This window comes from Colletes latitarsis, chromosome 8 (genome assembly GCF_051014445.1).
Source record: "Colletes latitarsis isolate SP2378_abdomen chromosome 8, iyColLati1, whole genome shotgun sequence".
Lineage (NCBI taxonomy): Eukaryota > Metazoa > Arthropoda > Insecta > Hymenoptera > Colletidae > Colletes > Colletes latitarsis.
In genome coordinates, this window is record NC_135141.1 from 29408166 (window position 1) to 29433314 (window position 25149).

Below are 25149 nucleotides of genomic sequence, written 5' to 3' on the forward strand. Positions count from 1 at the left end.
AACGTGTTCAAATTAATTACTCAGCGACAAAACTGAATCGACTAAACGAATCTTATAAGACAAAGATCTAACAAGACAGATGACGATGAAACGTTCGCCTCGATAAATTCTAAGCGGTTCTTAATACGATTTGTTCGAGACAACTGCGCCACCGCTTTGCATCGTTCGTGCAATCTCCAAGCATATTTCAATTTCGCGTTCTGTTTTTTCCCCCCCCACGTCTCCGTCAAGTTTCTTCCGCTCGCGCGACTCGAGAGGCACGGCAAATGTCTTGTCCCCTGACGTGACGGAGTTTCATGGACTTTCAGGACGCTTTTCCACGAAAGAGGGTAAATTCTGCGAGATAGTTCTCGCAAGGGGGACGAAGGAAATCAATAGCGTTGCTAGGGCTGGCCGGAGAGTATGGGACGATGATGCTTTTAAAGCCCAAGCATCCGGAGCTCTGTGTACGCAGAATGCTCTTAACACACGCTCGCAGGACGTTTCCTTTCAAATATTCCATTTGGGAAATGTAATTCCATGAAATCAGCATTAATCAAGGATCACGCGTTTCGTTGGTCCTTTTTTATGTCCGTTTGGATCGTACGTGTCCTTTAACGGGAATGCATTAATTTTTCATTTTTGTAATGGCCACGTATCGAAGATTTTTAATAAATTTTAAACGTGAAATAATCAAAAGATAATCTCAAACATAAAGTAAAAGCTTCGAAATGATATTTCTCTTTTCCTGTGCTCGGAATGAATATTACGATTCTCGACGCGATTTCAAAATACCTCATAAAAATAAAATTTAGCAGTATATTAAAATAATGTAACGATATATTCGTCAGAAAATTCTTGTAGAGCTCCTTTCTGTTGCTCCCATAAGTCTATTGTTTCTTCATTTGAATATACCAGTTTACGGTAATGGTTAAACACAGTTATTAACGACCGTTATTAGATCGCGATGCTGAACCTAATTGCTCTCCCGTAAGTGAGAATATTCTCAGAATGTTAACGAACTTTTTGATTTAATCAAGGGAGAGATTGGGAGATGCTGGCGCGTGTGATTTACCTGAGAATGTAAACAAACACTGTACAGGTCCGACATCTAAGAAAAGATGAAAAAAGATCAGTGTAGTGTAAAGTAAAATCTATGCATTAATAATTATGGTGTCGAGATGTGCTCCGACCAGGCTTCACGTTACCGTGATACTCGTCGATCGATGTCGAAAAGATTTCTGATCGATATTCTATCGAATAACCGTAAACCATGTTTCGTCGCGGAGGAATGCAGTCGAGAGAGGCGCATGAAACGTCGCAAGGCCGGTCGTCGACTCGCGACTGATCGCGGCAATGTCTGTGCACTTGGTGCGAAAAGTGGCGTGCTCGAGAGCCGCGCTTGCACTTGTTTAAGTTGCATTCACGGCTGGTTAATGCAACGCCCACGCGATTCGGTTAAATCGTTGCGCGAGTCGCGTTGCGTCACAGCTTTACGGAAGACTGCGGTGCTCGAGTTTACGACTAGAACTACCAGACGAGAACTTAAACGAGACAAGCTGAATTTAAATTATTCACCAGGCGATCAAACATTCTTCGATTTCATGTATCTTAACACATTAGTGTGTTTTTCTACTAATTTCTTGAATAACACAAAAAGAAAAATTCTATATCATTAAAATCACCCGTCGTATACGAAAGTTTTAATAAAAATGATATTCGAAATTTGTAACTAGATAAGAATTTTATCTACGTCTGGCCTATCGTCTGACCCCTGATTCCACTTGGAACCTACTGAACCTTTCCTCCATCGAAAGCTGAACGATTCCACGCGATCCAGTTGAAAGTCGCCCGTGAAACCGATCGATCGTGAACTTGCCTCAAGGCCGGGGTCATCGAAGGCCCGGCCTTGACCCGCGGAAGAGTCACGTAACGCCTGGCCGTGAAAGAGGAAGAAGGAAGCGGTGACGACGACCTCGGCCTGGACAGACGCGAGGGAGAGAAAGTGTAACCGATCCCAAGAGCTTGAAATCGAAAGTAATTTCCTCCATCCCGCTCTTTCTCCTTTCTCCGTTCCACGGTGAGCCCACGACGACGATTCTTTCTCCCAGCCCGTGTGGATTCGGGTCAAGTTCACCGTGAGTCCGTCCGACCGCTGTCCTCCTCTCTTTCTCAATTTCACTTTCCCCTCGTCCCGTTTTCCTCGCCCGCCGATCTTTTCCCGCGAAACGATCTCGCCGCGATTTCACCCGGCGCACGGCCGCGTTATTATGTCAGTGTCAATGGCACCGATCCGCGCGTTGCACCGCGACGAAGGTGTTCGCACCAGGTAAGAGTTACGTCGTCCGCGGTTCGCTGAACCGAATTCCCCGCCATCTGTCGGCCGGACCAACGCGAACCCAAGGTGAACCCAGGTGGAAACGCCGCGTCTCGAATATCTCCAACGTGCTCTGTCGACTTGCTTTACGGTCCTCTCTCGCCTCTCAGGATGAACTTCTTCGCGTCGCGAATATATCAGAAGATGCACACGCATCGCGGACGTGTCCTTTCGGACCTAGGTGCACCGCTTGGAATCGAGGAGGCGGGACACGAGGTGTCGAGTGGCTTCCTGAGAGTCTCTGAAAACCGATTCGTCGTTTCTTTCCTTCCTTTATGTCGACTAATCTAGTTTCTGCTTTCTTACGAGGTAAGAAAGTTTTTAGTGCTTTGCTTAAAATAAGAAAGATTCAGACCTAACGGTCGAAATAACTGCTTCGAAATTTACAAGTGTACCTGAATCATTTCACATTTTTTATAGCACCTAAACCAGACCTAATCCAAATTAGTTGGGAAACCTTAATTGCCTCTAAAACTCTGGTTGCCTACGGAGGTAGTAAACTTAAAAATTCGCCCTATAGGATTGTCAAATAGAGAGGATGAATGTTTTTTAATACAAATTCATCTACAACTACCACCCACGTGAACACGCATACACCACAATTACTTTATTCGAGTTAGCCGGCGTCTGAGCGTCGGCAGTAGTATAAGTCCCTCACTTCTGCGCCATTTACGTAGATCTTTGACAATTAATAACTCGGGCACAAAGCCTCAAACGGAACTTCATCATACTTCATTTCCGTTTTACTTTAACGTATAGAATCGTCTCTTAAAATTTCGAGCATCTTATTTGCCATTTTAACAACCAAAATTGTACTTAACCTAAGTGTTATTGGAATTACAGACTATAATTACACACTATCTTTGAACCTAACCACTCTCTCTACTGGTTACCTTTTTCCAATTTAGTAATTAAAAAAGAAACAGTCTTTCCTCTGGTCAGAATAGTACGCTACAAACCCGCCTTGATCAACCTGCATGTATGTAAGTGAACAGGTTCTATTCATTCCATATTAATGTTTCTCCTTTTTTTTCTCCTTTGTGCTTGCAACGTATACACACATACATCATTTCCGTTACGTTTTCTTTTTTTCCCCGTACCTACCACTAATTACTGCTGTATCTATACTTGTGTATGGGGTGTCCCAGCAATCGTAGTACAACCGGAGAGGGGATGATTCGCGCAAAAATAAATCGAAAATAGATTAAGAATTGATAAGATGAAATATTATCCTATTATAGTTACCGAATATTTGGATGTAACCGTAGATCGTGTAAGCAGAGAGTCGAACGGATTCTTACGATTTCGTGGAACCCTGAGGAAATCCGTGACGATCGTAAAGCCCAAAGTACCGAATGTTGGACGAGAGAGCAAATAAATAGGTCCGACGACAGAGAACGATTCGTCGGAGGTTGGAGTTCCTAAATTCGGGGAAGGTTCGGAGACAAGATTTCCTAGGAACGCGCGGGGAGCCATGCGTGGCGATTCGTCTCGAGAATCTCGCGATCGCGTGTCCCCTAATGCTGACCGATAATGAGTCAGCAGTTTGAAAATCCAACGGCATTTGCTAATCCCTCCCCTCCTCCCTGACAAATATCACGAAACGAATTGCCGGATAGACCTTAACATAATTTCGACATCGTCCTTACGTGCCGGATACGCGGTCCATGAATCATACATTCGACGATCTCTCGCGACGCGTTCCAAGTATTCGAACGTTCCAACTTTTCGCTGCACTTTCGATTCGCCCATTGAATGTCAGATTAAAAACCTTCATGATTCGACCTAAATTACTCGCAATCTCCCGCAGAGTGTCTAACCAGGGGAACAAATCGATGCATAGCTCAACAAGTTAATTAAGATTCCTGGACTCGGTCTCGACGTCCTCGTCGACTTAATTTCTATCGAAGCGTGTCAGGATACGATTGCTGGTTAGACTATAGGCTTAGCCGATAGTCTAGCCGCAACCCCGACATTCACTTCTCCGCACTTGAACCACTGCTTCTGGTATCTAATTAAACTGGCTGAGCTATACTTTCGATCGATAAACTTCGCAACAACCTGGCCAAAGGAAGAGAATAAACGAACGCCATGGAAAACGAGATCCTCTATCGACGGCGTGCGGAGCGCGAATGCCCGACGCGAGGCGCAGTCCGCGGTTCCTGCGCGTGTGCGCAGCCGCGATTGCGCAGCGCGGTTCTGCCGGCTCTACGTAACTCTTACTCGTCCTCTGGCGCGGCAGCGACCCTCGAGGATCCACGACGACGTCGGGATCGTCGCGGGCATCCGAGAAATTCGAAAGGGAAACGCACCCGCGGAGATCGGCTTCGCTCGAAGGGTGATTCGAAAATGGAATAGGCGCGCGCTAGACTGGGGTCCGGAGACGGAGTCCCCGGTGGTTGAGAGAGAAAAGGGAGGCGAAAATGGAAGACGGAAGAGGAGAGAAACGCAGAAACGCAGGGGAATGTCGGAGAGAGAAGAGACGACAGAGGGGAGGGAGAAAGGTGAAAGAGAGAGAGAGAGAGAGAGAAAGATAGAGAAAGAAAGAGAGAAAGAGCGAGAAGCGAGGAGGAGAGCAACGGGTCGGGAGAAGAGAGGATGCTCCGGTGTAGCCGGCGGGCACACATCGGACTCCTCTCCCTCGCCAATCGGCGCGCGCGGCGTGGGGCGAGTTTGAGGTAGGGGGCCGCACGACGCACAGCGGTGGTGGCGGTGGCGTGCTGCGGCGGCGGCGGCGGCGGTGGCGGCGGCGCGGCTGCCAAGGTATTTAAGGTACCGTGAACCGGCGGCGCACGAGTAGTTCACTTCTGTTCGGTGCGGTGTCGCGGTGATTTTGAGGGGACTGAAGAGACAGAGGGACTGGGGAACGAGAGAAAGAAAGAACACGCTCCGAACTCGCATCGCGGCTCGAGGGTGCGAGAGACGAGCGAGAGAAATCATTCGGTGTGCCCCTGGTCCTCGCGACGAACCGATCCTCCCCCCCCACGTTTACGCACTGCGAATTAGATTAGTCGGGAACGCGGAGGACACGTTTTCCGTCGGGACATCCTCTATCGGTCAGTGAAAAGGTTCCGTCGATTATCGATAATTCCAGCGTTTACGCGTTCCTCCTGATTCACGATCGAGTGGGTCGCGCGTCCCGAGAAGATCACGTCGTTGGGCAGGATCGTCAGGGTCGTCCGTCGTCGACGACCGTCCTGGATAGGTAAGTCTCATCTCAAACAGTGAGGACTATTATGGTGCGTTGCAAAAAAGCTTGCGAAAGGGTGGAACACAGTGACGCCGTACGTTCGGGGTATATGTATGCACGCTCGCGGCTTCTCCTCGATCTGGTGATACCAAGTGATCAAGATCAGTGATTCTGTTGCACTGTGCACGCTCCCACCATTCTCTTCGTCGTCGTCGTCGTCGTCGTCGCTAGTCCCGTGGATATTATGGACTGTGACACTGTGCCTCGCTGCGGGATATTTTTATTTGAAAAAAGTGTTCTCTCACCGGAAGTATGTGCAAGAGAGGAGCCAAGAGCAGCTCGAATCCGTAAGGGTCGCGCCAAGTGATCCGCTTGAGTCTCGAACGCAATCGATAGGATCGCTGGGTGGATCGACGTCGATCGGGATACACCTGTTACGTTCGACCTCGATAAACCGCGTAAACAATTCCGATTCGATCGATCTCGATACTTTCCGCGACCAAACGAATTATCGCGGGAAACGATAGTAAACGCGTTCACCGCGGTACAGGACATACTTGCATATATGCCGTGCATGTCATACTTCGTCGATACTTCGTTATATGGTAGGAGGATATCTCTGTAATTGTTCTTACTATTTTTATCAAAATTTGCAGAGCATTTTTTTTAAATTTAGTACGGAGTGCAAATGTCCCGTACCGTCTAACGTAAGAATCTATAAAAAGGAAACCATCGCGGTGAACGCGTTAACAGGCTTTCCCGCGAGAGGGTCATCCGCGCGAAGATGGACCGGTTGAACTTGAGAACGGAGTCAAAGAGGCCCGGGCCTAAATAATTCAAGACGGCGTGCAATAGGTATGCGTGTCGACTTGCAGCCACGAAGGCTACTCGGACGTGCACGAACACTTCGTACAATTAAGAAACAGTGTCTGAATACCGAGGCAAACCTGGCCCGATACGTGAATACCAAGTCGACGAATCTCGAGGACCTCCTTAAATTACGCAGACGTAACGACTTTTTGTACAATAATTTCTACAATTATCGCAGTACGATAAATCGTTACGTACATGGCCCCTATACGTTTATAATCGCGTTGGAATTAAACCGTATCTCCTCAAACTCGAAAAACAGTCGCGGAAACTAGGGGACTTGGGTCCCAACGATTCAACCGAGGTCCGATCGTTCCATTGGTCCACGAACAAAGGCAGACAGTCGAAATTGTATCGATTTTCCCATGGCGGGGGCCCGGTTGGACGGAATATAAAACAGGGGTCCGCGGTGGAACGCGCGCCAGCATAATGAGTCAAAAGGAATTCCAGGGATCGGAATAATGGATCGTTCCCCTGAGCGACGCGCCAACAGAAACGAAGAATGTAAACTAGGAGAATCTATAGAGGCGCGCGGGACCCCTTTGTGTCCCGACGGTTCTTCCTTTCTCGACGACGCCGCGTGACGCGCGCGAACGAGCGTCGAACTCCCGGAACGGATGAAACGAATTTCTCCCCGTCGACGACGAAGACGACGAGTAGTCGCGTTCAAGACAGAAAGGAAGATCAGTCCTAACGTTAACCCCTCGACGAACATAAATTCGTAAATTTAATACACTCTTAACGCGTTCACTGTTATAGCTTACGTTTCGTAGCAGGGGACAGACTTTCGTATCTAACGGTACCAAAGAAAAAAAGAAACATCGACTTTTCTATCGTAACCTGTACGTTTCACGAAACACGAAAGTAGTATCAACGACAAGTAGAACGTGGAAACGAAACAAACAACAAACGTCTGACCCAATACGACTCGCGATTCCTTCCAAGTCTGATCTTTCTTTATCCCCGCGATACGAAGATTCGAGCTCGAGCTTCCTCCGCGGCGAGCGTGCACGCGCGTTCGACGATCCCAACGAACGGAAACCATCCTGAAGAACCAATCCTGCTGTTCGCTCGCGAGAGAATAAAGAGAACAAATTTGTCACGGTCGAGGTGCGCCGGAGAAGTCGCGATTGCATTACGATCTACGATCACGACTTAGACGAGCACGCGCGTGGCTGATCGCATACGCGAGAGTCAGCCTCGCTAGGAAACGCGGGGTTTCTAATAAACGACTTTCCTTGCCTCCTACGCGGGGGTATAACACCGACGAGCTATTAATTATGCGACTCGACTAATTATCTCCAACAGCCACGGTGGTGTTTCTATTTCACGCCGCGATAGGAATTTCCATGACTACGGGAGTTCGATAACCGACCGTAGCCGACTGATGTATCTAAGTTTCCAATTCAGTGTTACCATGCCTTAGGTTCCAATCGTACCAACTTCGAATATTTTCTTTAGAAGTTACTATAAATTGGATAAGACACTAGCTTGTTTGGCATACTACATGTTGAAAGGCGTAATTCATAATTACAAATAGTAGTTATAACAATGGTGTCCATCGGACTCCAAAGTGAAATTAATGAATTAAAAGGAAGCGTGAGTTCACACTCTGACGGTCACAGTATTTAGCCACTAGCCGCCGCCGGCTACTTCCACGCAACTTTCAATACAGCTAATCCTTACAAACCGATTGATAAATATTTTTAAAAAAGTTTCAAGTCCTTTGCCGTACATTACGTTATTTAAATTTTAACTTAACAAATTTAATGTATAGTGAGATTACCCATCGACAAGATAAGATCACGCGACCAGTAGCCGTCAAAGTAATTCCTCCGTCCGTTAACAGAGTACTACTTTCATACGCAAATTTTTTACGCCGCGGAAGGATCATCATCTCCGTACAATACGCTGATTACCCGGTTTCTTCCCTACGATTCACCCGGCTAATTGCTAATTACTAAACGCTAATTACCGAGACCGTCTTCTGGCCGTGTGCTGGACGAACAGCGAGGGTCCGGTGCTCGTTAGACACGGCGACGAAAATGAAATAGAGTAATGATGTGTGGGTAAGAAGCGATCCCAGGCACGCGAACCGCGAGCAATAACCGTGGAGAATCGATCCTCCGAGGAGCTCGATTGCGATCAATCGCGGAAGGAAGAAAAGGTGAGAGATTTCTTACGTAAACCGCAGCTAAATTCGACGGAACGTCGAGCGTCGTAATCGCGAGTTTTGTCGTCGTTCCATTAAAACTTGGACAGCGTGGCATAAAATGCAAAAACGTTATGCGTTATAAACAGAACGGTAGTAGGTTTCGAATTATCTGCATCGGAACTTAATTGCTGTCGAGTAATAACCGTCTCCGCAGCGTGTACGCGGCCGAACAGTTCTTTTTCACGTGTTTCCTACGACTAACCGTTTCGCAGAGGCGAATATTAGTTTTTGCTCGGTCAGACATGCAGCTTTCTTGCAGCTGATGGTTCATTAGCTTTAATATACCCCTCGAAACGATGTCGCACAACTTCTTGGCACGACACGCAAGCTGCATCGACGGTCTCGGCGAACCTACACGAGACTCGCGGCGCATGTTATTGTTGTGGTTGCTGAAAAGTTACTCCAGTTTCCGAGCAAACGAAGCATGCACAGTCCATTAGCCGTTAAGAAAGCCAATTTCGTGAGTTAAGCGACCAAAAATATATCCACCCCATTATCGCAGTGAAAGTATCCGTAAGCCGGATAATGTTGGGCAAGAATTCGTGCTGTTACATGCGTGCCCCATCGCGGACCTCCATTCGGGTCCTCGCTTCAGCGAGCGTTCGAATCACGTAGGCCCACACGAAACGGTAAAAACCCAGAGATGACACGGATTCCAGTCGCGCGACCGACGCGTTGCTTTTCGAAAAAAAACGCTACTTAGCGTCTTCGATCTTTTTTAATTCGACACCAAGACCCGACAATCGTTCTTCTTAGATTTCTAATTTTATTTGACGCGAGTCGAACCAACGCGATACAACGAAAAATCGGTTAGGACGTCGAGACGCATCTTTTGAGCGTCGAACTGTTTAAAAGCGATCGAGCATTAAAAGAGGGCAGGCGCGTTCTATCGACGCGGTATATAACGTTTCAAAAAGGAGAATCCCAGAGGCCGGTTCGTCGGGCACTGGCCTGGCCTGGTATTGAAAAAGGGGTATTAAAAATATCGAGCACGGAGACTCGACCCATCGGCCCGTGAAATTCCGTATGCGCCGCGCTAGGGAAGCACGAAAGAGACGATCAATTATTCATGCCCGCTAAACGTTCGTCCACGATCGTACATTCGATTCGAATTCGAAAATTCCTCGAGGATCCCGGCGAATTTTCCGACGTCAGACTTTGGACTCGTTGTTCCACTGAAATCTTTAAGGTATGAAACCTTTCACGTTCGAAGCTCTGTATCCTGGCTTCCTTTGGATAGAATAGTAAACGTTCCTCGTGTCGGGTACAGCCGTACAAGAACGATTCGCACGGTATTTGCGGCGCGCGTTTCTAATATTCCACGCACGTGTTTTCACAGTACGCCAAGTGCTAATTCGACGTCACGCCTTGTCGTATCGCGTCGCCGAATCTTTCAAAAACTCGAGCCACGACGCGCGCGGACATCGTCGTTCCTCCCACGATTATCACGGAATTTGGATACGGGCGAGCTCGTGCGCGCAAATGCGAATGAACCGCTTGGAATTCACTCGAACGTTCGGCCATTGACTCGCCGGTCGGACGTAGAGCAAGAGCGCTTAACAGTTTTCCTTTGACGAGGACTCTTTTCACGGACAGAATCTGTTCCGTGCGCTTTCACGGACTGTCACGGAAAATGGAAGACGGGCGATCGGTTTTCTGTCACAACCGCAGATTATTCACGTCGTTCCGCCAGGAATTTCAGAAGACGAACGTTCCTATTCCGAGAGGACAAAGAAGTTCAATTACGACTGTCCGTTTGTTCGGTCCTTCCGAACGATATATCGTTCGCAGATAAGATCAGAAAGGTCTTTAATTTCGTAACATTCACGTACCATCATTATTCATAATAATAGTGCCAACTTTGCCTTCGTAGTTTTCCTTTTCATCTGCTTGCAACATATAATCCCATCAATTTCATCATTTTTCTCTTCTGCATATAAGTATGCTTCGAATAGCAAGCGTATCATCATTTCCGACTGGCGCAAGTTACATTTGTTTTCTGAAAAATTTTATTCTCTTCGATCTTCGATCTTCGACATAAAGTATTCAAACTATACAACGTTTTAATTTGAATTCCTATCGTTTGCTCCGCTTATTTATTTTCCATCCAAAATGTCGTCTTTCGGAAATATTTCGAAATTCGAATGAATGAGGCAACGAGAGAAAAGCAAATAGACTCGGTGAAAACAAAAATTACATAAATATAATAACAGAAGTATCCCGTTAAATAAAGAATGAACGAACGAATAAACAATATATTGTCGTTGGATAATAAGTACCATTATTACGAGGATGTCGCAGACACGCGACCGTCGCAGTGGATTACGCGCGACACGGTTTTACAAGAACACGTTGTGTACGGTTCGAGGTCCCGAACGGGTTTCGAACGGTTTCTGTACCAGCCGATTGAAATACCACGAATGAGTTTACCTTGTGATACTTCGTATTCCTTGCGTGGCTGCCCGTGCCCCGATGTCGAATGCGGTTTATGAGCGTTGCCCGGTAACCAGTCGTGTACTCGATAAAAATCGGTTATTCTGCCCGACGAGATCGGAGGGAATTTCAATGCGCGTACGGATCGCCCTCGAGCGCCGAGTTTCGGACTCGTCGCACGTATTGCACGAGCGCACGAACGGTTTTTAGAACGATAATCGACAAACTTGATTTCGTTCGTGTCGCCGCGTCTCGATCGTCGGCGATATTTTTATCGATTCATCGATCATCATTAACCTGCCAGACGTCTCGCGAATTTTTACACCCTACGCGCATACTTTGGTACTTTGTTTATTTTTTTCAATCGTTTGTTTAACGTGAAAATATTCGTTAACGATACTGTTATTAACTGCTGTTTCTAAACCTATAAAGACGAAGATGCGTGTCGCGAATAAGTACGAGGGAAAACTAAATGATACCGCTTAGCTACCGGAGACTTCAATGCCGACTGTAATCTATAAGACAGGCTAGTTTAATGATTGACTTGTGCTACTATCGTGGAACGCCTTCGAGGCGAAATAATTTCTCAGAGACTTCGTGATCCTCGTACAAGTTCGAACTATCGCTGTTCCTCACTCTTTTTTGCAATTGAAATATACGTATCGAGTTTAACGAATTTTAAAAGATTTTATTTTTAAATCAATTTCATTTTAGACAGATTATTCTAACACCAGAATTTTTTCCGACTTTTGTGAATCAGTCGACTGATTCACCCGTTCAAAAAACATTGGAAAAAAACAAAGCTAAGGAATTCGTGCGGGAAAAGAAACCTCGATGACTAACGGCGCTAACCGAACTCCGAGGCTTTTGTAAAATTCGGTCAGTCGAGCGGAATGACCTAAAATATTTTAGGGCCCGGTGTTCCGGAACAAACGAAAATAAAGGTGTAATCCAGTCCGTCGGTAGTTTAGTGAACCTGCACTATTGGCCTAGTTCCTCTAATAATGTCAGCATACTTGTCTGTTGCCCGACAGAATTGTCAGTGACAACCGGTCGGTGACCTATCCGTCTTTTTTCCTCGTCTTTCTTCGTCTACGTTTCCTCTTCCATGTATTCTCTCTGTCTTGCGTACAAAGAAGGCAAGTCACGGACACGCACGCGAACCTCGCCGTTTTATTCACGAAATAATCCGGTAACCGGTAACAGGTTGCCAGAGTTGTTTTATTGAGTCGTGTAATGGCCTCTATAGATCGTTCCATTTTATAACATCGTCATACTTCGCGATCCTTAGCGAACAGATCGATAGGAAGTAAAATACGAATGTTGCATTCGTCTTTAATGTTTATCGTCTTTCGTCCATATTATTACCACAGAACGAATCCAATTCGAGTTTCTCGTACACAAGATCGTAATTCATGGTGTATCGTGTATTTCATGCAATGCCTCTAGGTTTCCATTATAATTCGAGGTTTCGAAACTAAGATTTTCTACCCCAAAACATCAAAGTCAAATATTCTAAAGTGTCGATATTTCTATTGGCCAAAACTTAGTTAATTTTTCAATTCGATAAGAATAGAAAGTTCGATGGAAGCTACCGTTAGAAATCTGAATCGTGTTAACCCTAGTCTGCCTAACGTTCCCCCCCAAACGGAAATAGCTGTCTTACAAAATCTCTTCTAAGACACGTCGGCCGGCAAGGAGTCTCAAATTAAACATTATGACTCATCAAATAAATATACTTGAATGCTCTTGAATTTAACGAGACTGATCGACGAAGCCAGTCCTGTCTCTAGAACCATTTCAAACTGTCCTGTTATTTTCTGATCCAAAACCGGTACGCGACAGTGCCGCGAGTAGCCTCGAGTCCAAAGAATCGAATCGTTCCGCTAGCACGACCGCGATTCAATTCCCGCGGATCTTCCATATTCGGTGCATTCTCCAAGGCCTGTGTCGTTATTTATTATAGTTAGTAATAAAAGAGAGTAGTTTGCGATGGGGATGCGCGCGATTCTGGGGAACTGGGTACCGTAAGAGCAGTGGAATTAAGTACAATAGCGCGTAACATTATACAGCGAATTAAAGGCACAGCGATCGGATCAACGAAGCCGTTCGTACTGTTCTTCGTTTCGTCGTGGGCTCCATCGAGGTCGAACTCTGTACGGTTAATGAGAAACGAAATCATGATTTCGGCCTTGTAATTTTTGCCCCCGTCGCGCAACACAACTTGACGCAAGACCCGATGATTCTGGGACTTTTTCGTGACGTCAATTTCTATAGAACACACGCGTCGTTCGACCGCCGATCGAATCCATTAAGCACCAATGTTTGATTCGCGGAACGTTCGGAAAAACATCTGTTTATTGATATTCAAATTTATTGAAACTATTATTGAAACACTAAACACAATAAATCGGAACCAGAATCGAAGGAAATAAATGTACCGAGTTTAGTTTTTATTTCTGTGCGTTCGATTCACTTGTGAAATTATGCTCGAACATGTTGAAACATCCAGTACAACCGTTTAGTAGCCGGAGCTCATTCACTGACGATCAACCGTGTTTGCTGTTATCTCGTCCGTGAATTGGGAGAAGAAAGTGGTCTAACAGCTTGTAATTTGAATTCCGCTCGATTATAGAATTTATGGTTAATTCGAGAGGATCGTGAAAGGTGGATCGCCGCGAGAACGTGGAACAACGATTTACGAACTGGTTAAACGAGAGGTTTCGTGATACGATATCGTGGTCGGGGCAGATACAAATTCCGCTGGAATTGATGGAACTTTACCGTTGATGAAACGCACGCGAGTCGGCCGTTTTAATCTGAACGACGGATAAAAATGTGCTCCTAACATCTACGGGCAGATATAAACGCGATCTCGGGTGAGAACTAATCTCGAATGGTAATCGGCCCCTCGTAACGGTAAATTTTCTAACCGGTGCTTAGTTTCTGCTTTAACGCCATTAGACGATCTCTCGAGGAGCGGCCTGGAGTGTATGGTAGCCATAGTTGAGCTTACTTGTGCTCTCCAATCGTTTATTGCAAATTGTTTTCGTCGTTGCCCCTAGCAATATCGTTAACCCATAGACAAGTGGAAAATTTGTGGGGCATACAAATTTTTAAATTATTGAAATTTTAGTTCTTTCTTTTCCTCGTTAATGCGGTGATGTAATTGTATATTATTTGGATGCAGCAAGCGCAACAGTAAATATTAATTTATTCACGACGCGAATAATATTGCAGATGTGGCTCGATGAACTTTATTTTATTTTCTATCCATTTTGTTCGAGTGTATGGAAAAATGGAGCGGAACTCTGACACATAGGAAATCCCCGCGTCCAGTACAGTCACTGGTACATGTGGATCTTCGTATAACCCTACCCATCACTTCCTACAATTGTTGTCGGGATTTTCGCACGATTATTTGCGCGAGAGAAACAAGAAAAACTCGCTGGCAATGGACTAATTGAAAATTATGTAACGATCAGTACACGCTTGCCCGACCACGTTCTATTTTCTATAAAATCCAATGAAATAGCTGCTCGATAATATTCCTTTAATCAAGTTTCATTAAGCACTTTGTTCTATTGACTAGTAAATCTGGATAAAATGCTTAAGTAGTTTTATAAATGTCAGAATTTTATCCAGATTGATCGTAAGATATTTCTTCGATGATCGTAGCTGATTTTCCTGGAAAATTAATCGTTACTGACCGTTCCAGCATTAACTACGTATTACATTACTTGCACGCTTAATTTCACTTGATTATTTTTCCATTAATCAAAGTAGACGCATCGATAAATCAAGACTGTTACGGATAAACATAATTTATGACACCGTATTAGAAGACGTAACTATGTAGCACAATGTAAATGCTTGAGAACTCGAGAAAAAAAATCCCCTTGGGCTTCGCTGATGATATTTTATGGGAACACCTAACGGCTCTGTAATTTCAATCGCTTTTTATTTAGTACGAGGCTTAATTGGTGGATGTATAAATACCAAGAAAATAATTTCGTGAAAAATAAAATAAGATAACGCTTACCAAAAGTAGATTGCATTAGGTACGGAAGACCTGAAAACTCACTCCTCAATTCCGAAGCGTAGAATGCGCCCGTAAAGTTGCACACATAATTATTGGATCATCCTGTGTGTCGTCATAAAATTGTTTCTAATCAGGATGAAGCAATCCAGCCGTACAACTTTCTCTATCGACGAAATGAAACTGCTGTTCTTACGACGGCTGTTTACATATTTCGTAATTGTTCAAATATGGTCCAGCTCGGGGCGACCGTCCTTCGATCCTACGAAATATTGATGGCATAATTGATCGTCGAACGGCGCGTAGGACTGTTCCGAAGTAAACTATCAACCCACATGTTCGTCCTGGTTCGTGGCTGGTCGTGATTCGTGGGGAAATCAATCCCTGCCTACCGGGAGTTATTATTAGTCGTACGACCTTGGCTCGAGGACCTCTTCTAGATCGCCATCGTCGTCACGTACTCGATCCACGATTCTACGAAAGTGTCGCCCTGCGCTCGTGCAGCCTCGGCTCGCGCACACAGCGATAATGTATCCAGCGCGGGGTCCGGATCATTCGTCTTCGACCAAGGGGATGATCTCAGTGTACCAGTTTCATCTCCTCCTCTTGCTTCGCCTCCCGCACCTTGCTCCCTGCTCGTTCCTCATCTCGACTGGAAAAGAAACTGTCGCTTAACGAGCGCAACGACGGTACGATCGTTAATCGTCCGGGCGTTCGTATATACGCAAAAGTCACTCGACCATGAAGAATGAACTCTGGAAGAACACGGCCGCTGGTACTCCCTATCTGTCCATCCTGATGCACCACGACGAAACCACCACGACCGTCGTCGCGCGTGACGGCCATTCCGAGATTAATAACGTCGAACCCAACTCTCTTTCGTTCTCATCCTCGAGAGTCTCTCTCAACGGCCTCTCCTCTGTTCGACGTGGTCGCCACCACGAACGAAAGTCATCCACCTTCGTCCTCTCTTCTCGAGTCCACGCTGACGGTGTAGAAATAACCGAGAGAAAAAAGGGGGGAAGGTTAGACGAGGTAGACGGCGAAAGAAAAGAAGGAGGAAACATCGAGGCTGGTAGAACACGGTCTTACCTTGATGAAGACCATTTGCGGAGGCTTGTAATAAGATAGTAACAGAGTATGCTCCACCTCGGCCTGTTCTATCCGAACCGAGTAGGAAGAGTAGCGCGTTTCCCTCTACCCCTTCTCCAAACGCTCTAAACGCTTCTCCTTTTTCCTCGAGCTTCCCCTCGCTTATCCTTTACAACCCTTCATTCGTTTTGCACCGTTCCGCCTCGCCTTGCTACAATTTTCTTGCTTTTCCGCGATACTCGCCAGCCAGCTGCCGGCAGGGCCCGATATTAAGGCGTCGTATGGTCTCGGTGCAATATCGAAACGATACTTCTCCCCATCTGCGCGGCTCGATTCCGCTGGAATTAATAAGAGTTCGCCGCGAGAAGTCAAGAGGAAACCGTAAAACGTTCCGCACGGGTCTTGAAATATATATGTACGCGTACAGCTCGATAATTTAGAAAAGGTCTCCGTGATGTTTCATAAATTTAACATTCTTTGCTCGATCGTACAAAAAATAATAACAATGCACCTGTGAGCATCCTCCGTGTTACAATTACTTATATTTTGTAACTGAACGCACGCTGCATCCCCGCTAAGATCAGACCATTGCTTTAAGGACCTTTTCTAAGCTATCGAGCTATAGCGTCTCGAGATTCAGACCCTTAAAATCGAGGGGACGAAGGATGTTATTAGAGTGCCCGTCCGAGTCGCTTAAATATCGGCTCTCTGGGCGGTATCTCGAATCGACAGTGCCCCGGGATCGTAAAACTTAATTACTATTGCCGCGGAACTAGCGTACAGGGCAACTAAGCGTCGACGATACCATTTATAACGTATCGATTACCACGGCCGATTGTCTAACGACGTGCCGTTTCGTGAGTGTCCTTACGAGCGATTATCATCCTTTCAAGGCTGACGTGTCGAGAGCGTCGACAGGTTTTGTCGTCGCATGAACCTGTCCCGAAGGTGGGCCCCAATGGGCGGCAGAAGTCGATGGAGATCGTATCTGGTTCTTACACGGGGTAAGACAACTCCACTGGCCCTAAGCTGGGTGGCTGGTTCGTGGTTCGCAAGCTCGCATCCGGTTCACCGTCGCCACATTATTTCCCGTGCGCCTTGTCCTCGGGGCAAGAAGTCGATCTTTACCGGTCCACCAGCGCAGCCTCTTCGACGAGTAACCTTTCTGCCGTGCTGTTCGTACAGGGCCAGAAGGGGAAGGGGGACCAGGGACGCGAGGGTGGCCCTGCACCTGGGCCACGGGGACAACAGTGTCCCGCTGTGTGGCTCGTGCACGAGCCGACCTTTCTTCTGCTTCTCTTTATAGTCCACTAACACCTCCGGTTGCCTCGTTCGACTACACCGACTGGCATTATTCTGATCGTGAGGCTATCTTCGATGGTATGCCGTTTCAGCAGCGTTTTCTCTGTAACAATGAGATGACGATAACGCCCCCTCCCCCCATGCTTCTTTCTAACAGTTCTATCGAACAATTTCTCAAAATTAAAAACAATGTCAGTGAGGTACATACGTTTCTATTCCATTTCCCGGTGTGCAGAGCGAATAATAACATATGGGAGACCGAGAGCACAAAAATAACGAACAAAGTTCGTACAGACGTGTGTTCGATTACATCTTGTTTTGAGAAATGTTTGCAACGAATACCTGGAATACTTAAAATATTAAAAAACATTATTGGAGCACAAAAATAGCTGTAACTTGGAAAAAGGGTTTTACGATACACCCTGTGTTCCTAATAGAATACATTTAAAAATCTTTAATGATTTCCAAAAAACTGATTAAATAGAATAGATTTACCGAGACCATGGTAGAATATTTTATCGCATCCACACACGAAAATATTTACTTCTTATGAAATTCAAGTAGGAATATCCGTCGGATCGTTCAACCAACCGGATGTACGAATATTGATCATCAAGCTCTCCGTCATTCTATTTATAGGGGGTCACCGGAACAACGGTGTCCCGTTGGCCAGTTCGTACATGACCTCGCCGATCTTCTCGTTTTCTTTGCGTGTCACCGACAACGCTAACAGTTCGCGGCGCTGAAAATTATCCGAACCAGCCGGATGGATGGATATTAATCGTGTGACAGGACCACCGTACTTTTCACGAGGGGAGACGTACCACCTGGACCAGAAGGATAATGGACTCCCTCATTTTAGATATGCTCGAATCCGCCTTTCTTCTTGCTCTCTTTTGTGGCTTACCAACGGTCCAACGTAGACCTGAAAATCAGTCAAAATGTCAGTCGAGTTGAATAAAATTTTATTCCGAGTTCCTCTCTGAAGTCTTCAATTAAATCGTAATCCATAATGGAAGGAATTATTTCGATGAACAGCCAGTGATGAATTCACTCTGCTAGCACCAAATTGCAAATTAATGGTACTTAAAATATTATTCGTCAAAATAGAGCTTGTTTTTTTAAGTATTTCCTCTAATAGCACCAGAGATCAATTACTAAATCAGAGGAAGATCAAATATTAAAATTTTTTAAAATTTTGTGAATAACTCGATGTTAGGTGCACGCGACACCAGTCCGGATGGCACAGTGTAAATAAGAAACTGCAGGTAGATAAGGGTGGGCCGAATCAACAGTGTCTTCCTCTTCTCTAATCCTAATATCTAGAACCTTTCTAGTTTCCTAACACCACCAACACGTATTTCAGATTATTAGCAAATGTTCGCTCGAAATCTCGCTTTCTAATAGTTTTTCCACCGCACAGGGAACAATAATGGCGCGCGTTTCAGGCAATGGCAAAACTCGACGAGTCACGTTCGATTCCGCGAAATCTCATGTACATTCGTCGTAGCTACTTCCCAGGAGCGCAAGCTCTTCCAGCTATCGTCCTATACTTCCTTGTACTGGTTTCCTAGTCGGGATGTCGCGTCGATCTGAAAACCTTGTACAAGAAGACTGGCCATCGTGACTCGCTAAAGGTTCGAGCACGTTACTTCGGTAAAGCTCGACACAGGTGCACATGCCTCTTCCAGGGAGGACAGGATCACCGTTTCTTTAACTCATGTCCCGTCCTCTCGGTATCCAGTCATTAAGGTTCCTTCACCCCGACCTTACGGAGAATCGCAAGACGAAGGTGACGGGTTGTCCGTACGCCCGACTGGATCAGTTCTCGCGTCATTTCCTGATTCGTCACCTACGGACAGTCAACGTGTGATATTACTACAGAATGCAACAGCACCGTTAACGTCGCGAGAAATTCTCTATTAGAACAAGTCGAGCACAAGTGTGGGGGCATAAATTAATCGAGTCGTGCATAATAATCGTAAATAATAATTTTGTAACAAGTTAAGATACATGAACGGAGGTCAAGGAAACTTCGATGCTGGTTAAAATCTGCATACGAAGGACCGTCATCGACGGGACGAAGCTTTCCCACGCTGAAGAGAACCGGGCAACGCAGCTCGTCAGGATGCCAGGGTCCTGTTTACACTCAACATTGTCCCGCTAAGTGGCACGGTACCTTGAACTTAAGGATTCGTTCGAAGATAGTCAACCGGCCACAAAACGCGTCCGTGGGATGCCGCACCCAAAGCAAACTTCGTGTTTCAGACTTTCCACGTAAACGTAGGGCAAACAGTGCGGCGATCCAGCAACTTCGAGGGTTTCCCGATGCGCAAACAGGCCCGAAGAACGAAGCGAAATCTGCTCCCCTGGCGGATCTCGACTTCTCCGCTTCGAAGGGCACGCTTTCATTATCATTCTAATTATCCCCCTGTTTGTACACGCGGTATCAACGTCGTCGTATTTGCATCAAATCCTCGGTCGCTGCTGGATACACTCGCGTATCGTGCGCGCCTCTGATTAGAGAGTACCCAGAGCATGCAAGCGCACACTCCGAGCATCAGTCTCGATGGAAACGGTACTTCGAAACGGAGTATCGAGGATCTCTAATGTCGGTTCTCGGGGCCTGCAATTTCTCGAAAAAGAGCGCCGAGTACCTCTGTGTTTTGCGCTGCCACCGAAGATTCTTTATCAATGTTTCTATCAAATAAACTGGATGGTGATTGCACGTTCCTCCGATGAAACGTTTTTTACCACGTCGATACGATTAGATCAATAACTTCATCGCTCTGTTTGCTACCCTATCGGTTTGGAATTATCCTTTTCTAATTCCACAGGCAAGGAAATACTTTTGGTCGGATACATTGAACAGAAGCTTGTTATTCATTTCTATCCAAAGTCTAATTTACATCAGAACTTCGCGATATTTGACTTCACCGGCAGGCGTAGTCGTTTCAATGGTTGGTCCTCATCTTATTCAAAGCAGCGCGTTCAACGTGGTCCGACAATAAGGCTCGGATTGAAGATACAAGAATGCATCAGCAGATATTCGCAATTTCTTACTTCGTACGCGTCTTATGCCCTTTTCTTCCTCTCTGACTTCACGGTTCAGTCTTGCAGAGGCGTTAAGAGACTCTCGAGACCCTTCAGTAATTCGCTTCGCGCTGAACGTCCAATCGACATTCCGGAATCTGAGCATGCTACGCATTCCTGGCGTACAACTCCAAAGAACTCGGTGCGGGTTTGTCATCCTCTTTGACGCGCCAACTCCGGCGTCGATCTTCGTCCGTGTCGCGTCTTCGAAGGACATCGATTCAATGACGATAAAATCCGTCGCGAAAGCAACCGAGGACGCAACGAATCAGTGTTAACGCAAATCCAACGTACACAAACGATTCTCGAGATACAGCCTTAGGATCGAGTTAAATAAACGCGCAATGGGTGGTAGTCGCGTCGAAGGTAAACTTGGAATTGATTCGTCGGATGTTATTTCAAAATTATCATTTATCAACAAATAATATCGCGATTGTCGAGTTTCGTTTCTTGCTCCTGTAAACATTCGATACGCGAGGGTTTACGAAGAAAAATTCTTGCATACGTCATTTACTGATATTCAGGCCTTAAATAACATTACTGCTCTTAACATTTTTCATCGTACAGGCGGCAACGACACAAGGATATCCACTATCGTTCCTCAAACGACGCTATTAATAGCCTCGTCTCTTCGATATCTTTACGACTCGATGCATTACCAAGGATAATAATTAAAAACCATTTTCTTCGAGATAGCACTTAGGACTACGTATCATTAAATGTCACGCGTCTAGACGACAACGCTATAATCCTCGAAGCGCAAAGACGAGTCGGTCGTGAACCGAGTTCTTGACCGAGAAAAACTTCTCGGAAGAGCATTCTGCGTTTTGCTTGCCGAGGATGTCAGTCTACATCGCACCGTCTCTTTCAAACGTCGCAACAGTGTTCTAAAGATGAGCCATTAGACCGCCGCGAGAGGAACAGCGGCATCTTCGAGACGCTTAAAGGACCAGGAACGCGGATACCGCTAGTTTGCATAATAATTAATCACCGGTGCTCCTTGTAACGGACAATTTCCGGCGCTCCCTGGATCGTAACTGACCGCTTCTGCCAATAATAACACCGGTTAAAGAAGTACGCTCGATAACGGAAGCGCCCAATGCTCGCGAAGAACTCGAGGATGGACGGCTGAAGGCAAACGATCGAGAAAAGATCAGACGGTTTCGAGAAGTAATCGGAAGCTGGATTTAAAATTTGTTCAAGAACGAGTACGCACGGCGTTACGAGGAATCCACGAGGCGGCACACGGCCTTTCAATGCCAAAGGTTTCCCACCCCGTGGCTGGAGGGAGGGTATTGCCTGGAGAAGTCGTGAAACGCGCGGCGGAAACGTAAGATATTACATAACTTGGCGAGATTACTCCAGCAACGACGTTACGGTCGCTTTACGTCCGATGAACGCGAAGAAGCGGCTTAAGTAGCGTTATAAATCCGAACGACGATGGCCAGGGGGAGATAATGACATCGGGAAAGGGGGGAATGGGCGTCGATTCCTCGCGCGCACGGGATTCCTGAGAAATTTCGCGCTCGCTTTTCGCAGAGTTCGCGATAAGCTTCCGTCGTCGCGTCGTAAACCAGCCGGTGAAGGTTCTTTTCCCTTTCGAAGGCGCGCCAACGGAAAAAACTGTGCGATTCTTTGGCGTGGGATAGTGTTCCAGGTACAGTAATGCCCTTCGGGTAGTTACACGATCGGACCCGAGATGAAACAACCTGAAAGACGAGTAGACGAAGGGACAATGTTCGAAAATGGTCGGCCAAGACCCAAAGGAATCCTACAAACTTTATGGAGTTACGATGCTACTTAACTTGGACGTTTTCATTTATGGTCGGTCGTTGTTAGGGAAACTTCCGATTGTAATTAGAACGAGGAGTCCTTTTTTAAACCTCAATAGCGATCGACAGGGTGGGAACGTTACAAATAGTAAGAAAGCACCCCGTCGGAAGGACCCACAAATACTATTACTATTAGAACAATTCCTTGAAAATGTTTTTATTATTATTAAACGAAGTTTCGAGTTTCCTGGTATTTCGCATCGAACGAGCCTAACGAACGTCTGGAACCGTTCCTGTCAATTAATATCCCCCAAGATCAACTTCGCAAAACAGGATTCATTATGCCGCGCAGTCCAGGTCCTCGCAAAAGGACCATCGAAACCGGAGAGGGAACGGCGTGGCAACAAAAAATTTTAATCGAGAACCGTGAAGCATCGGACGAGGAAAAGGAGGCGGAAGATCCGCGGAGGGGCCGAGCCCTTAAATCACCAGAGTCCCTTTCCAGGAAACCTATCGATACAACGAACGATCCCGGGGACCATTATCGCGAAAACACGTCCTGAATTATGCACAGCTTGGTCGAGATCCGCTCCGAGATGCGGCTCGTTGAGAGAAGGGTGCGCGTAATTGATGGGCTTTAATGGACTGAAGATTACAACGTGCCGTGTTTTAATTACCGCGACCGCTGCGCGCCTTCCTGTTATTACGCGATCTGATAGGCGGCGGCGCGATCGAAACGCCCCGATGTTTCAGATTACCGTCCGGAGACGCGGACGATACCTTCCTGCGATCCGCGACACGCGGTTACACCTGTCCCAATCATCCACCCCGTTTACCATCCCGCGACCCTCCTCTTCGCGATATCAGCGTCGCGGCCATTTTAATTTCGTGCAAATTGCCTCGATGATCGGTCGACGATGCTTCATGCTCTCTTACATATCTCTAATATCGAGTTGAATATTACACCGTGGTCCGCGAAAAACTCCGCGTAATTGGATTACCCGCTCGGCTCGAAGAACCGGTAGTGATCGCGCGCAATCACGCTGAGAAAGAGAGAAGCGAGAAGAGGCGTCGACTTATCCTCGAGGGAAACCTGTTTCCGCGTGGTTCTCCACTTTGTATCGAAATTAATTTTACAATTACCGCGTGTCGAATCGCAGTCATCCGGGAAACGGCCAGACGCTGAAAATTATAGGGAAGCTACGATCGAACGCGGCTCGAAGAAATCCTCGGATCGTGATGAATCGTTCGCGCGGAACCGGAGCGCGGCAAACAAACGCGTCGCGAAACAGCCACTTGTGAATTATCCGCCAAACCGAATCGCGTTTCCGGGAACCCTCGTTCTTTTACCATATACTCAAAGTACCAGAGTCGTAATATTAATAGTTGACCCTTTGAGTGCTAAGTAATTTTCTTAATTTATTAAATTCCTTAACTTAAATAATACGATTTATTTTTAAAACACTGGTAATTGTGTTGCAGTAAGTGCTAACACTCAAAGGGTTAAAATTTCACAACGAATACATAAAGAACCGATCGAATAATATTGCGTAACATTTGAATAAAATTTTGTTGTACTTTGGTGCGGATCGGAGGCGTTGGTGAATGCGCCTGCAGTCGGATTACCCGCGTTGCAACGGTGCGTGGCGAGAGGAACGCGGCGAATAGACACGACGCACTAGACACAAAACAGCCACTTACGGATTATCCGTGGAACGGAGTCGTTGCATTCCCGGGGCCCCCGTTCGTGTTTACACGAACTAGGCAGCCACTTCTCGCCGGAAACTCGGCAGCACGGTGAGTTTGCCCTGACCGTGGTCGGCGAACGAAGAGAAGAGGGCTTCTCGCATGGGAACGTAAAAGACACGATGGAAAAGGCTCTCGTTAAACAAAAAAGGGACCCTTCGCTTTTATTGCGGCTTCTAAGTTCCCTCTTCCTCTCGATCGCCTTCTTCGCCTCTGTTGCCACGACCCGATGATCCACGGGCGAGAGCGGCGCGCGTAGCGACGACGAAATCGTGGAAGAGGAAGCTGCGTCAAAGGGGCTGACGATAACGGAAGCGTAGCGGGTAAAAGTTGGCCCGCCAAAGGCGCTAATAGATCGTGCAAACGCGCGACCGGGAGAACCAGAAGGCTCTTTTGTCGAAAGGAGACCGGCGCGAGGCGTCGTCGAAATTAGATAAGAAGCGACTTCCGCCATAAAAAAAAAATCCCCCTCAGTCACGAGCGGAGAAAGAAACTAACTAGAGGGAGAATATATCGCCGGGCGGAACGGAAATTGTTTCGTCGACGTTCGCGTGAAGTTTTCCACGCTCGCGGAGATGGGAAACGGGGCAGAAAGCCCGGCGGAACGAAGAGAAAACCGGTCGACGGAGAAGGAAAACGGCGCCAGTGTAGAAGAATTACGCCTTTATTACTTCTTCAAATGTACAAGCAAGATGTACAGAGGCAGGATGCGAAGAATGCGAGTAACTTGGAGCCGAGTTATGCGCGGGGTAATAATATCGAGTTAATTGCACGGTGGCGAAAGCTGCGCTCGCGGATAACGTTAAAGCGTAGCTGCCCTTGTAAAAAGACGCGGTTGTATTTCTATAGCGTGTACGAGGAACGCACGCGTTTTTTCACGAAATAAACTGTTTAAGACGAATAAAAATTGTCACGAGTGAAACGTTTTTGTTAAATTTTCAGAGAATTGCAATCTCTTCGATAAGAAATCGCAAGAGCGAGACACGGGTGAAGCAATTTCCCTCTCGACCAACGAAAACGAATGCGATGTAAACACTCTGC

General features: G+C 46.4%; 1 protein-coding gene across 1 annotated transcript in view; it reads left to right on the forward strand.

Annotated features, from left to right (window-relative positions):
- Positions 1-5199: 5199 nt before the first annotated feature.
- Positions 5200-25149, forward strand: part of LOC143345008 (uncharacterized) — a 51245-nt gene continuing 31295 nt past the window's right edge. The window contains exon 1 of the mRNA XM_076771687.1: positions 5200-5561. The gene's annotated coding sequence lies outside the window, so the exon portion shown is untranslated. The remainder of the gene's footprint in view (positions 5562-25149) is intronic.